At 42.1% G+C, this 12,949-nt stretch overlaps 1 protein-coding gene and 1 non-coding gene across 6 annotated transcripts in view; both read left to right on the top strand.

Moving 5' to 3' along the window:
* The window catches only part of SYN3 (synapsin III), a 447,506-nt gene that overhangs the window by 116,706 nt on the left and 317,851 nt on the right, over nt 1–12,949 (top strand). The window lies entirely within an intron of this gene.
* Nucleotides 6,164–6,327, top strand: LOC116156618 (U1 spliceosomal RNA). The gene has a single exon (XR_004140464.1). It is a non-coding gene; the product is annotated as a U1 spliceosomal RNA (small nuclear RNA).

Below are 12,949 nucleotides of genomic sequence, written 5' to 3'. Positions count from 1 at the left end.
CTTGTCCAAGGTCTCGGGCTGGTTAGTGTCAGAGCCAGGACAGGAAGCCAGGCTTTTAACTCCAGGCCTATGTTCTTTCCATTATATGAGGGGTTTCCAAGCCATTTCAATTTATTTATTTATTTTTATTTTAAGCAGCAGAACCCTTTTTTACCCCCAAATGAAAGCTTATGTGGATAAACTCCAAGCTGCCCTGGATAAAGCCATATGAAGGGCCAGTGGTGGGCCCATAATCTCCTTCATGGACCAGATCCCCACTCCATACACGCACACACACACTCTTCTTTGCTAGAAACAATTAACATTTTCTCAATCTTGTGGAAATGCATATAAATGCTGCCTCAATTTCCTAACCCTACTCCTGGTTACAAAAAGATTTCTTCTTTTAAGTCCCATTTCAAAACCACTGCACTGTACATAATACAAGTAAATCTCTTATTACAGTGCCTTGCAGACAGTAAGGGGTCCATAAATGTTCATTAATATAGTTTTCATTGTGCATTTGGCTCAGACTATAGAAATCAGAGGATTGAAGAGGGGAGCTGCTGCTGTGGGCCCCACCTGCCATGAGCCATGCACAGGACTAATACTAACCATAACTTACCTTGTTGATCTTCCCAACCAGGTCAATACCACCATCTCTATTTTATAGCTGAGGACACTCTAATTCAGGTCAGCTACCTCCCTGTGGTCACACAGGTAGTAAGGACGAAGCTGGGACACCAGCTCACATTGCTTGACAGCCCAAATCCCTCCCTCCCAAAGACACACACACACTCTCACACACAGAACAAATTCAGCATCTTTCAGTCAGACTGAACTGCCTATTTTTGCTTCATTCAGTCCTGACAACAGTACCATTCCTTTGTTCAGAGAATATTTTTGAGCACCTACTGTGTGCCGGGCACTGTACTGAGCTGCAGGCATATGCTGCAGATAGGTGGACGGACATCAGATGAGTCATTACAAGTGTGATAAGAATTACCAAAGGGAGAAATGAGAGTGACTCTGGGCATGTGTCATTATTCCCATTATATAGATTAGGAAACTGAGGATCACATAGGTTCAAGACTTACTCAGAGTCACAGGATAAATAATAAAAATAGCTGAAATTCATTGTGTACTTATTACTTGCCAAGCATTTTCATGAACTCACTTCAGTTCTCTTAACAACTCTGTGAAGTGAGTACTGTTATTCTCTTCATTTCCCAAAAGGACTCTGAGTCACACACCATGAAAGTAACTTGCCTGAGGTTGCAGGACCAGGAGTTGGCTGAGTCAGGATTTGAACCTTGGCAGGCTGGCCCCAAGCTTGCGTTCTCAACCCTTTTGAATCCAGATGTGACTGGCTCCCCTGCTGCTGTGTTTGCAGGAGAGAAGTGAAAGTAGGTTCACAGTCCCTGCCCCTTGGGGCTTCCTGGGCACCCCCTGAATGTGTAACTGTGTAATTGTAGTCACTGAGAGCTTTGCTTCAGGGAAGCCAGCATCCCCTCCCTGAGTAGAAATGGCCCCCCAGACAACATCCTGCAGCACAGCTTGGCTCAAGAAAAAGCACCTCCCTGAATAAGTGGTGCTTCCCAAGGGTGGGCCTCAGATCTCAGACAACTAGGGGGAGATTCATGCTTCAGGAACCCTGGACCTCCGAGGAGAGGAAAGCAACGTTCCGACATCTGTCTCACAGAAGTGGGAGCCAGGTCCAGGTGCACGTTCCCGAAGGGCCCGAGGGCTCAGTGAATGGGCAGGCGGCAAGACCGATATGGGATTGGGGGCAGGTCCTTGACAGCCTTCCTAGCTTCAGAGATGCAGAGTCTGGAGACCCAGAGAGTCAGAAAGAGTTCTCTAAGAGGCAGTTCTCGCAGCCCAAGCCCCCAAGAGAGAAGTGGGTTAAACAGGGCCCTTGGGAGGAATATGGGGCTCTTTCCAGTGACTGGGGATGAGGAGGGTGGGACATCACTGGAGAATATACGATTTCTGAGCCCTAATGCAGTGATAATCTCATGCATTAAAAAAAAAACTGTTATAGAAAAATTAGACTGTGTGTTCCCTTGCATCATCTCATGTGAGCCTCACAGTAAGCCTGTGGTCTCTCATCTGTAAAATGAGAATTATGTTCATTATTAGATGAGGTGAGAGTCAAAATGAGGTCAGGTTTGTAATGAATTTTACATAATATTTGTCCCTTCTCCACAAAGTTGTTCGAATTCACGAAAATACTATAGAAGCTAAAAAAAAAATGCTGTAAGGAATTATCTTTAGCTATCTCGTATTAGTACCATTAATTCAAATCCTTAAGTGGTTCCCCAAATGCCTCGATTCTTTCTTTAACATATTGTTATGGTTTTGTCATCCACTGATTTATCTAAATCTTCCTTGAAGGCAGTTAAGTTTTTAGCCTCCAATCTCTTATGACGAGGAGCTGCTAAGTTCATTTTAGAATGAAAGAAGTAAAAGGATTCTTCTTTTTTTCAATCACAAATGTACATCTTTCAGTGTCATATATGTATTTGTGTGTTTCTTGACTTCCAAGCTAGACTCTAAACTCCCACGGGCTGACCTATGTCTAATTCTCAGCTATGATTAGCATTTATTGAGCATTTTTCTACATGCCAGATAATGTTCTAAGTGCCTTTAAACAGTACTGTTATGATCCTTGCTTTACAAAACAGAGAGGCTATGTGTCTATGTGGATGGTGGAGGTGGGTTTCGGGGCCAGGTGATCTGGCCCGAGTCACTCTCTGAGGCTCTAACTCTGCTGCCCACCTTGGAGCCCCACGCTCAGAACTCTGCATCTAGGGGGCACTGGGAAATGCTTATGAGTTTCATTTAAGGCCATTCCTCTCTGTGTCCTTACTCTCCTTGTGTAACCTGGGGAAATGAGGCTCAGAGATGTGAGATAATTGGGTGGGTCCGGAATGTTTTCACTTCATGTAACAGGAAACCTGACATGTAGCAGCGCAGGCAAAAAAGACATTTCCTTTTCTCACATAATAATGGTCTAGATGTAGGTGTTTCCAGATTAGGTTCAATGAGAGAAGTTGCTCTCAGGGATCCAGGCTCTTCTCATCTTTCTGTTCCCCTGTCCTTAGTATATTGGCTTTTGTTCTCAGACTCAACACTTCAATGCCTATATTAGTCTGGGTTCTCCAGAGAAACAAAGCCAATAGGAGCAATCTATAAACATATTGTGTATTTAAATACAATATATTGTGTTTCATTTTATAATACCTACAATATATTATAAATATTATATATAAATGTTATATGTTATATATAAATGCATATATTGTGTATATTACAAGGAGTTGGCTCATATGATTGTGGAGTCTGAGAAGTCTAAGGTCGGCAGTCATTCAGCTGAAGACCCAGCAAAGCTTATAGTATGGACTGTAACCCAAGTCCAAAGGCTTGAGAAGCAGGAGAGCTGATGGTGTAAATTCCAGTCCCAGTTCAGGTCCAAAGACAGAATATTGATGTCCCAGCTCAAAGACAGTCAGACAGAGAGAAAGAATTCTTTCTTCCTCAGCCTTTTGGTTTATTCAGGCCTCCAACAGATTAGTTGAGGCCCACCCATACTGGGGCAGGCCATCTGCTTTACTCAGTCCACTGATTCAAATGTTAATGTCATTCAGAAACACCCTCACAGACACACCCAGAATAATGTTTAATCAAATACTGGGTACCTCAGGGCGCTGTCAAGCTGACACATAAAGGTAACCATCACAATGGCCCAACTGGGCTGCCTTAGGCATCACATCAGTGTTCAGGTCAGGAGGAAGAGCTGCTTTCCTGGCACCCCTTGAAGATTTCCATTTTTGCCTCATTGGGTAAAAGTGGTCACATGGCTAAAGGGAGGTTGTCTTTTAAGTACCTGTCTTTCCAGCCTTGACAGTGGAATGACAAAAGAGAAGGTTGAGGTGTTGGATTAGGCAATCAACAACGTTTATCGTTGTCACCTGTGCAGGGTCACGGAATCAGTAACAGAAAAGTCAGAAGTAGGACCCTGGACTATTTACCTCCTTTTATAATATAAAGGAAAATGATGTTTTATTCTCTAGGCTATAATTTGGTGCCTGAAGCCCTCACTTCACAGTTCTTTCAGTTTCTATTTCCCAGCAGTGATTCACCAGCCCCTAGCTCCTAGCCTAAAAGTATAGGGTGAATACTTTCACAGGATAAACTCTACATGAGCAGACCAGTGACAGGGGCCCAGGATCTAGCCCTACTCTAGAACAAGACTCCTTCTCTTATTGAGAGCCTATTCTCTGACTGTCACAGTAATAGGTTGTGATAATGTTGCAGGAGAGAAGGTACCCTCTGCACTCTGGATGGGTTCCCAACCTGGTGGAAAGTTACATTTTGAAACAAACGTGCATCATTGGGGGCTGAGGGCCATGCCAGAGAAGAGTAAGAGATAACAGTGGAACACAGCAAAGGGAGGGGCCGGCTCACTTGCAGTGCTCAGGGAAGGCGTTCCTTACGAAGAAGGCGATGCTTGAGCCAAGTCTGAAAGGATGAGTTGTACTTGATAAGCAGCCCTGGTAGAGAAGGCCATTCCAGGCCAAGGGAGCGGCGTTCGCAGTGTGAAGGTGTGAACCAGTCAGGCTCATCTGACTCTGGAGTGAAGATATTCCTTCTCCACACTGGTACAATCAGGAAGTTACAAAGTGCTCACACAAGCATTCACTCACTGAAAACCCTTAACTTCCAATATCCTCCACTTAAGTGTCCAACTTTCCCCATTTTTAAGACTCTATTCAAAGGCCAACTCCTCTGAGAAACTGTTCCCAGCTGGTACAAGCCTCCCTTCTCTGCTCCTATGTTTTCTCTACCATTTCCTTATCATTTTGGTAGTGTTTGTGTTTATGTGAGTCTTTGTGTGCTCTGTGAGAGCGAAGACTGTGCCTCGTTCATCTCCACAGCCCAGGGCCCAGCACAGTGCCTGGTGCTAGTCGCTACCCAATAGGTAGCTGAGGATAGAGTGAATTGGTAAGCCCTGGAGGTGGGCATAGCAGATAGGATTATTCCCATATCTAGATGAAGGAGCTAAGGTTCAGAGTGTTAGGCCCACAGCCTCACGTGTGGTAAGTGACAGTGGGACTAGAACCTAGGTCAGCTGACCCTGATCCAGTTTCTTTCTACTCCACCTTGCTCTCTCCAGAAGGATGTGGGGCCCATCTTTTTCATTTTTTAAGGACCAGGAAGAGATTCCAATTATCGGGATTCCTGGCCATTTCCGGGTATCCTAAGCAGCTGCACTTTTTCCCAAGCTTCTTTCTAAATTCCCATTTCTCATATTCTCTAAGCTCTTCCTCTCCTTTTCCCTTAAACTCATCTCTCTAAGTTCTTGCTACTCTCTCATCTCTCCCCTTCCACTCCAGAAATGAGTAGCTTCTCCCAGATAATCTCCAGTCTGTAACAAGCTGGCATTCCTAAAGCCTCTGGTAATCCAAGGGCAAAGAGATTTTCATCATCTTCCTGGCCAAGACTTAACATTTCCACTTTCTGAAACTCTGGTCAGAAGCTTAGAGATGAGAGACAAAGTGGGAGACGATTCTGAGAGCTTAGGGTGGTTGTGATGAACCAGTGTAAATGTTCATTTCTCTGAAATGATTCCTAGACCACTTCTTTTCTTTTTAAATTTTTTTCCAGCTATATTGAGATATAATTGACAAACGGCATTGTGTAAGTTTAAGGTGTAGAATGTGATTATTTGATATACATGTATACTGTGAAATGATTACCACAGTAAAATTGGTTAACACCTCCATCACTTCATATAGTTACTGTTTTGCTGTGGTGAGAACATTTAAGATCTACTCTTTCAGCAACTTTCAGGTATATAGTGCGTATTGTTCATTTTAGTCACCATGGTGTATGTTACATCCTCAGAGCTTGATCATCTTTTAACTGAAAGTTCTCTGACCCTCTACCAGCATCCAGTTTACACTTCTTACAACCCCAAGCTATTTCCTTTACAGCACTCATCACAATTTGTAATTGTGTGTGTGTTCTCTTGGGTTTTGTCTGTGTCTATCCTGCTATCCCATAAGAACAGGGATCACATCTGTCCTGTTCACCTCCATATCTTCAGCTTCCAGCATGGTGCCTGGTACATAAAAGGTAAACAGCAAGTATTTGTTGAATTTTAAAAATGACTATGCATATACTTACCTGGCAGGGGAGATACCATGATCACAAAAGTGGTTTTCCCAGGGCGAGGCTTATCCATTGCACTCCGGATGTGCTGACCCCTGCGATTTCCGCAAATGTGGGAACCTCGACTGCATAATTTGTGGTAGTGGGGGACTGCATTCACGCTTTCCCCTAAGGGAAAATAAAATACTATGCATAATATGGCTTTTATTTGTAGCTTAAAAAGTCTTAAAACAATGCCTGATCTTCAAACAATACCTTTTATATAGACATAAAATTTACTTCTGATTGTACTATCTCCTCTGATCTTCATAGCAATTCTGTGAGGTAGTTATGAGGGTCCCTAGTTTGCATAAAAGGAAGCTGAGTCTTGGAGGGCTTAGTAATCTGCCCAGAGTCAAACTAATACAAGGAAAGGTTACTTAACACCTTCATCATTGGCAGCAGAAAGTATTGCTGGAATTTTTAAGCAGAAAAGATCTTCATATAGGGATTTAGGTATCTAGAATGCCATTGTGAGGGTTGGAGAAGTGGGATCCAGGTTGGGCCTCCAGGAAGCTTCTAGAGCACTGCAGAAGTGACTGACCAAGTGTCTCAGTTCAAGAGCACTCTGCCATCACTGAGATTCAGAAGGCCAGGATCTGGAAGCTGCCACTACCTCTGCTGCCTCTTGGCACCTAAGAAGTTGGAGCAAGGCCCCTCGTGAAACCACACTCATACCTCCAGAAGCTTGTCTGCCAGCAGGAAACAGCCAAAGAGGGCAGAGAGATGATCACCAACTCGCTTCTGCTCTCCCAAGTTGAGAAAATCCTTCCAATCAGTTGAATCTGCTTTATATTCAAAATCTTAGCTGCAAGGGAGTCTGGGAAAGAAGTTTCTAGCATTCCACCTTCTACAGGACAGGAAGATACACACAAACACAAGCAGGAGGGTGAATTTCAAGTTGTGTTAGCTTTGTTGCACCCCAGGAAACACAAAGAAGCTCTGATACATCTCACACCAGTGGGACAGTAAGAGCCAGGAAAACTGGAACACCTCCTGGCTGCCATCCCAGCTCCCTCAATATGAAAAAAAAAGCCTGCTTGGAGAAAAGACAAATTTGGAGAAAATACTGAAACTATGGAAGGATCACTACTCCCATGTGTAAATAGTGCTTAGAAATCAATAAAGGTGAGTATCCCAGTATAAAAATAAGCATAAATATTACATAAATTTAATTCTCTAAAAAGAAGAAACAGCCTTGCACAATAGGTAAAAAAAGACGCTAAATTTCAATAGTTATCATAGAAGACATAAAGGACACCTGGAGACAATTTTTTTTCAGAATCAAAATGATTAAAAAGATTGACATAATGTTGCAGAGAGTGGAGGAAACTGGCATTCCAATAAACTATTGAGAAAAGTGAAAATTAATCTGACTTTCTGGAGGACAGTGTAAATTTAAATGTTTGTAGCCATTGACCCTGTAAGTTCTTTACTGAAGACTTTAGATAAGGAAAACATTAAATAGTCCAAAAACATAGTTATAGAGGCATTCTTCCCAGGACTTGTAATAATTAAAAAAAATCTAAATGGACACCAAGTATACTATGTAGTCAATAGAAAGGTTTCACATTTTAAAATGTTTACATTTTGGCATGCAAAGGTGCCTGTGAAATAATAAGTGAAAAAAAGATTACAGGATGGCATGGATATATAATTTCCATTTTATTTAGAAATAAATGTATTTATTGTTGGGCACAATCACTGCCCTTACGCCTCTTCAGAGGCTTTAGAAAACCAAGCTTCTGAGGCCCCTGAAACAAGGCTGCTTAGAACCAAGGAATGGAGCTTGGGGCAAAGGTGAGTAAGCAGAAGTGAGGCAAGAGGAGCAGTGAGGAGGGAGATGTGCTAATTTTAGCATTTTTGGTAGAGAGTTGTTCCAAGATTCCTATAATGTCCCCTCACACATGGTAGCTCTGTCCTCCAGCCCCCACCCCAGTAACTACAGAGCTAACACAGGCACTAATAGACTTCAGATTGCAACAAAATGCTTGAAATCTCTGCTGCTTTAAATAGAGGTGTTTGGCACCCTTTTGGATGGTGGGTCTGGCAGAGATGGGCCCTCAGCACTCAACCTAGTTTAAGGCTCTGTGGTGAAGCCACTTGGATGCCAGCTTTCCTTGCAACCTCAGTGTCCCTAAGGCACAACTCCTGATCATCTCTTAACCAGGCAATACCTTCTGCTCCTGAAGTCTTCCAGCTCAAATCCTGGGGGCTCTTGCCTTCCTGCTTCATCCCCTCTGTTATTTAACCTCTCTCTCTCTTTCTTCTTCCCCTTCTTCAGGACAAGGATTTCGGATATATTATTAGAAGTATATTTTGTGGGCCCTTTATAGAATCATAGCACTCTCTCCCTTAAAAAGAATAATATAAATAAATAAATGTTGTTATTATATAAATAATGTCTATTAAATGCCAATCACATTATATATGTATTGTTTTCTTTGAACAACGCTATGGGATGGCAATATCTTAAGATTTAATAAATAGGCACTTGACAAAAGAAGGTATAAAAAATGACCAATAAACACATGAAGTGATACCAGACATCATTAATCATTAGGAAAATGCAGATAAAAACTATAATAAGATATCAAATTTAAAATACTGACAATGCAATCTGTTGGCAAGGATATGGAGCAACTGGAACTCTCATACACTGCCAGTGGTAGTATGAAATGGCACTACCTCTTAGGAAAAGTTTGGCTGTTTTTAATAAATTTAAATGTATACGTATTACATAATCCAGCTATTCTACTACATTTTTTTCTCAAGAGAAAAAAAAAGTCAATTAAATGACTTGTACAAGAATTTTCATAGCAATTTTATTCATAATGTCCCCAACCTGGAGACAACCGAAATGTCCTTCAGCTGCTGAGTGGATAAACAAAATATGGATATACCTATCCACATAATGAAATGCTTCTCAGTGATATAAAAGAACAAAACTGCTGAGAGATACATATTAGTTTCTTATGCTGAGTAATGAGCCACCACAAACTTATCGGTGCAAGACAATGCATGTTTATTATCTGACAGTTTCTGTGGGTCAGAACTCTGAGTACAGCTTAGCCAGGTCTTCTGCAAGACTACAGTCAAGATATCATTTGGGGTTTGGTTCTTATCTGGAGGTTTGACTGGCAAATGGGACTACTTCCAAGTTCATGCAAACTGTTGGCAGAATTCATTTCCTTGTGGCTGTAAGACTGAGGGCCCTGGTTTCCTGCTGTTTATCCGCCAGAGGCCACCCTTAGCTCCTGGAGACTGCCCAAAGTTTCTTGTCACCTGGCCCTCTCCATAGGTCTTCTCACAACATGGCAGCTTGCCTCCTCAAAACACAAGGGAGAAAGAGAGCAAGTCTGCTGGCAAGATAGAGACTTGTAACATGATCATGAAAGTGACACCCTGTCACCTTTGCCATATTCTGGAAGCAAATCCCAGGTCCTGCCTACACAGGGGAGGGGATTATATAAAGGCATGAACACCAGAAGGCAGGGGTCAGGTGGATTACTTTCTAGGCCATCCTCCATAACACATAACACAGACGAATCTCAGACATTGTGTTGAGCAAAAGCAGTTAGATACAAAAGACTACATCCTTTATAATTCCATTTATATGAAATTCTAGAACAGGCAAAACTAATCTATAGTCACTGAAAGATGAGTGGTTGCCTAGGGCCAAGGGCATGGGTCAGGGAGTTGACTGTAGAGGGGCACAAGGCAATTTTGGGGTGACAAAATGTATCTTGACTGGTGCGATGGTTATATAGGTGTATAAATTTGTCAGAGCTCATCAAACTGTACGTTTTAAATGGGTACATTTTATTTTATGCAAATTGTACCTTTATTTTATATATATATATATATATATTTTTTTAAATGGACTTTCAAATTGCACATTTTTGTCTCCATTTTATTTTGCGGAAAACTGAGGTCTAAAACTTGCCCATAGTCACACAGCTAGTGGAGCCAGGTATAACTGCAAGTTCACTCTTTCTCTGTGCATGGCTTTTCTAATTTTCCTCCAAGCTGCCACTTTCACAGAGAAGAAGATGGTTGCCTGGATAGCTAAGGAAACATGCCTAAGGCCTTGTAGGAATGGCAGAGAGTCTCAACCTTGTGTTTTCTGATTCCAAGTCAAGAGTTCTTTGTATCACCAGGTGTGCTAGACTTCATTAAAGCTTTGTAGCAGATTTTAAGAGTTATTATTGCATTTTAAAATTTATCCGTATGTGTAATTGTAAATACTTAACAACATTGTTCTCTTAAAATTCATAATCCTATGAGCTGTTTCTTTAAAAGAACAACATATGGTCATCCATAAAAACAAAGGCTTCAGAAGGTATGCTGTATACTGTTGGTTGCTTGCCTTCTTTCTTGCCTCCTAAATCCTGAGTTTATCCAGATGTTGGCCATATACTTCAAGGAAACAGAGGCCCCGTCTAGTGCCAGGGGATGAATCTTGGTTCATTTCATCCAGTTGTGGTCACTCTGTTCCCACTGAGAGAGATGTGTTTAGGAAAGAGTCTGAGATGCAGTTATAACAGTGAGGCCTGAGAGGCATCTGCCAGGGGCTTCTGGAAAGTCTACCAAGCTTCTTAAAAGCAACAGAAGGAAGGGGGTTTTTCTGGAAGGTATGAAGATAGGACCCTGGGAGCTGAGGTGACTTACTGATGATACGAAGGGGCAGTGTGAAGACAAAAGTCCAACCCTGAGAATAGAAGTGAGAAGAATATAAAGCATTTAAGTCCTTAAGGATGTTGCCGAACCTCTGATTCACTCACCCCTGTGACTGCCCATCTCAGGCTCAATAATGTTCAGTAATACATTTTCTTTATTGCTTTAGTCATCACTGTTATTTGCAGCCAAAATCATCTTGCATACAGAAGATATAAGCAGATTACTGTCAAATGCTTTTCTTGCACCCAACTCCATGGTACATACAATTCTTACACACTTGTGTGCACTACAGTACATTCAAAATTGGTGGCAGGCAATTGATGTTATACATTGTGTGAATGTTAAGGTATTAGTTTCATTCTTAGGAATGTTTGTTCATAGCTGAAGATTAGAAAAAAAACTAACTGTCCACCTGTAGGGGATTGGTTAAGTAAATTAGGGTAGAGCCATGTAATGAGATACAATTAAAAATAAAATGATACAAAATATCATTTGTACTGTTATGAAATGATTTCCAGTATATACTGCTAAGAAAAACAAGAGTCAGAACAGTGTACAGAAGACTTTGAAGTACACAGTCCTGGAAAAACATCTGAAGTTCATTGCCAGGGCTGTTGTGGTACAGGAAAGAGAAAGAATTCGGTAGGTGGATGCAAGACCCTAAGAAGAACTTTCACCATGGATGGACCCAATGAGGACAGTAAGCTATGGTGGGACTATAAGAAGCCATGCTGCTGGCAGTAGCAGGAAAACTATGAAGTGTGGTGGCGGACCAGCAACATGGAAACTTCTCACAAGATTAATGTCTTAGGGCAAAAGCATCAAGGATTGGATGGGTTTGCTGTGTGATCTGTGCATGCCAAAACTGGCAAGTAATTCCTCCCCTCAACTCAGCTGATCCATGGGACAGAGATCACAAACCCCTTCCTTCCTTCCTCAATGCCTTTCATGTAATAGATGCTCAATAACTTCTCTTGATGAAGAAGGCATCACAGTTCACCTAGTGGCAGCTGTCTTTTTTGCCAAGAGCATCTAACAGGAGTTCTCAACCTTGGCTATTCCTTACAATCACCTGGAGAGCTTCTACAAACCCCAGCCTGGGCCCAATCACATCAAAATATCTGGGGACAGGGGAAGAAGGGGATGGACTAGGTGTGAATAGTTTTGAGATCTCCCTGGGTGATTCCAAGGTGCAGCCAAGATTGAGAAGCCCTAAGCTAGAATGAAAAAGCCACATTGCAGAGAGTTCATCTGACAACTGCGTAACCAGCAAAGGGTCACAGTTGGAAACACAATGGGTAAATCCCAGATGTCTTCCTCGAAAGCCCTCCACTTCTTAGATTAGGGCCTGTGCGCTGAGCTGAAAGCAGCCAAGATCCTGTCTTAAGAAGTTCCTGTGCACAGTGGAAGGTGCAGCTGGAAGCATTTATGCCGGAGACCCTGACTGCGTGATAGTCCTAAAAATTATTGCCGTATGTCTCCAGCAGGGAGGGCAGGGCCCACAGTTGTTCTACCCTCTGCAGCCTCTCTTCCACCAGTCCTCACCCATGGGAGCCCCCGGAGTAGCTTCACTTAATTTAATAATTGTATTGAGCATCTAGATTCCTTGCAATAAGCTAGGCCCTGGAAATGCAAATATAAATCTAGCATCACCCTTTCCCTTGTGGAGTTCACAGCCCAGAGGGAGAAACAGGAAGTAAATCAACAGCTGGAATATGATGTGATAAGGGCCAGGATGCAGAATATTACTGAAAAGTGAGAGCTTAGAGGAGGGGGCTTAAGGGGGCTCCATAAAGTTTCTGAGATGAAGTGGTAACAACACCTAGGCTTTTTTCTTTTTCTTTTGAAATATTCATGTATATTTTTTAAAGTTTGGAATAATTTTAAACATAGAGTTGAACACACCAATTTAGCAAACATTAGCATTTTGCCATATTTACTTCAGATCCTTTAAGAAAACAATTCTAAGCTGTTTCAAGAATAGGAAAATAATATAATAAACACCTGTATGCTGAGGTGGTAAGGAGTGCCCTTCTGGAGCCAGGCTACCTGGCTCTGCAGTGGTACACTGGGG

This window comes from Camelus dromedarius, chromosome 11, assembly GCF_036321535.1.
Source record: "Camelus dromedarius isolate mCamDro1 chromosome 11, mCamDro1.pat, whole genome shotgun sequence".
In the NCBI taxonomy this organism is placed as follows: domain Eukaryota; kingdom Metazoa; phylum Chordata; class Mammalia; order Artiodactyla; family Camelidae; genus Camelus; species Camelus dromedarius.
This window is presented reverse-complemented; position numbering and strand designations above follow the sequence as displayed.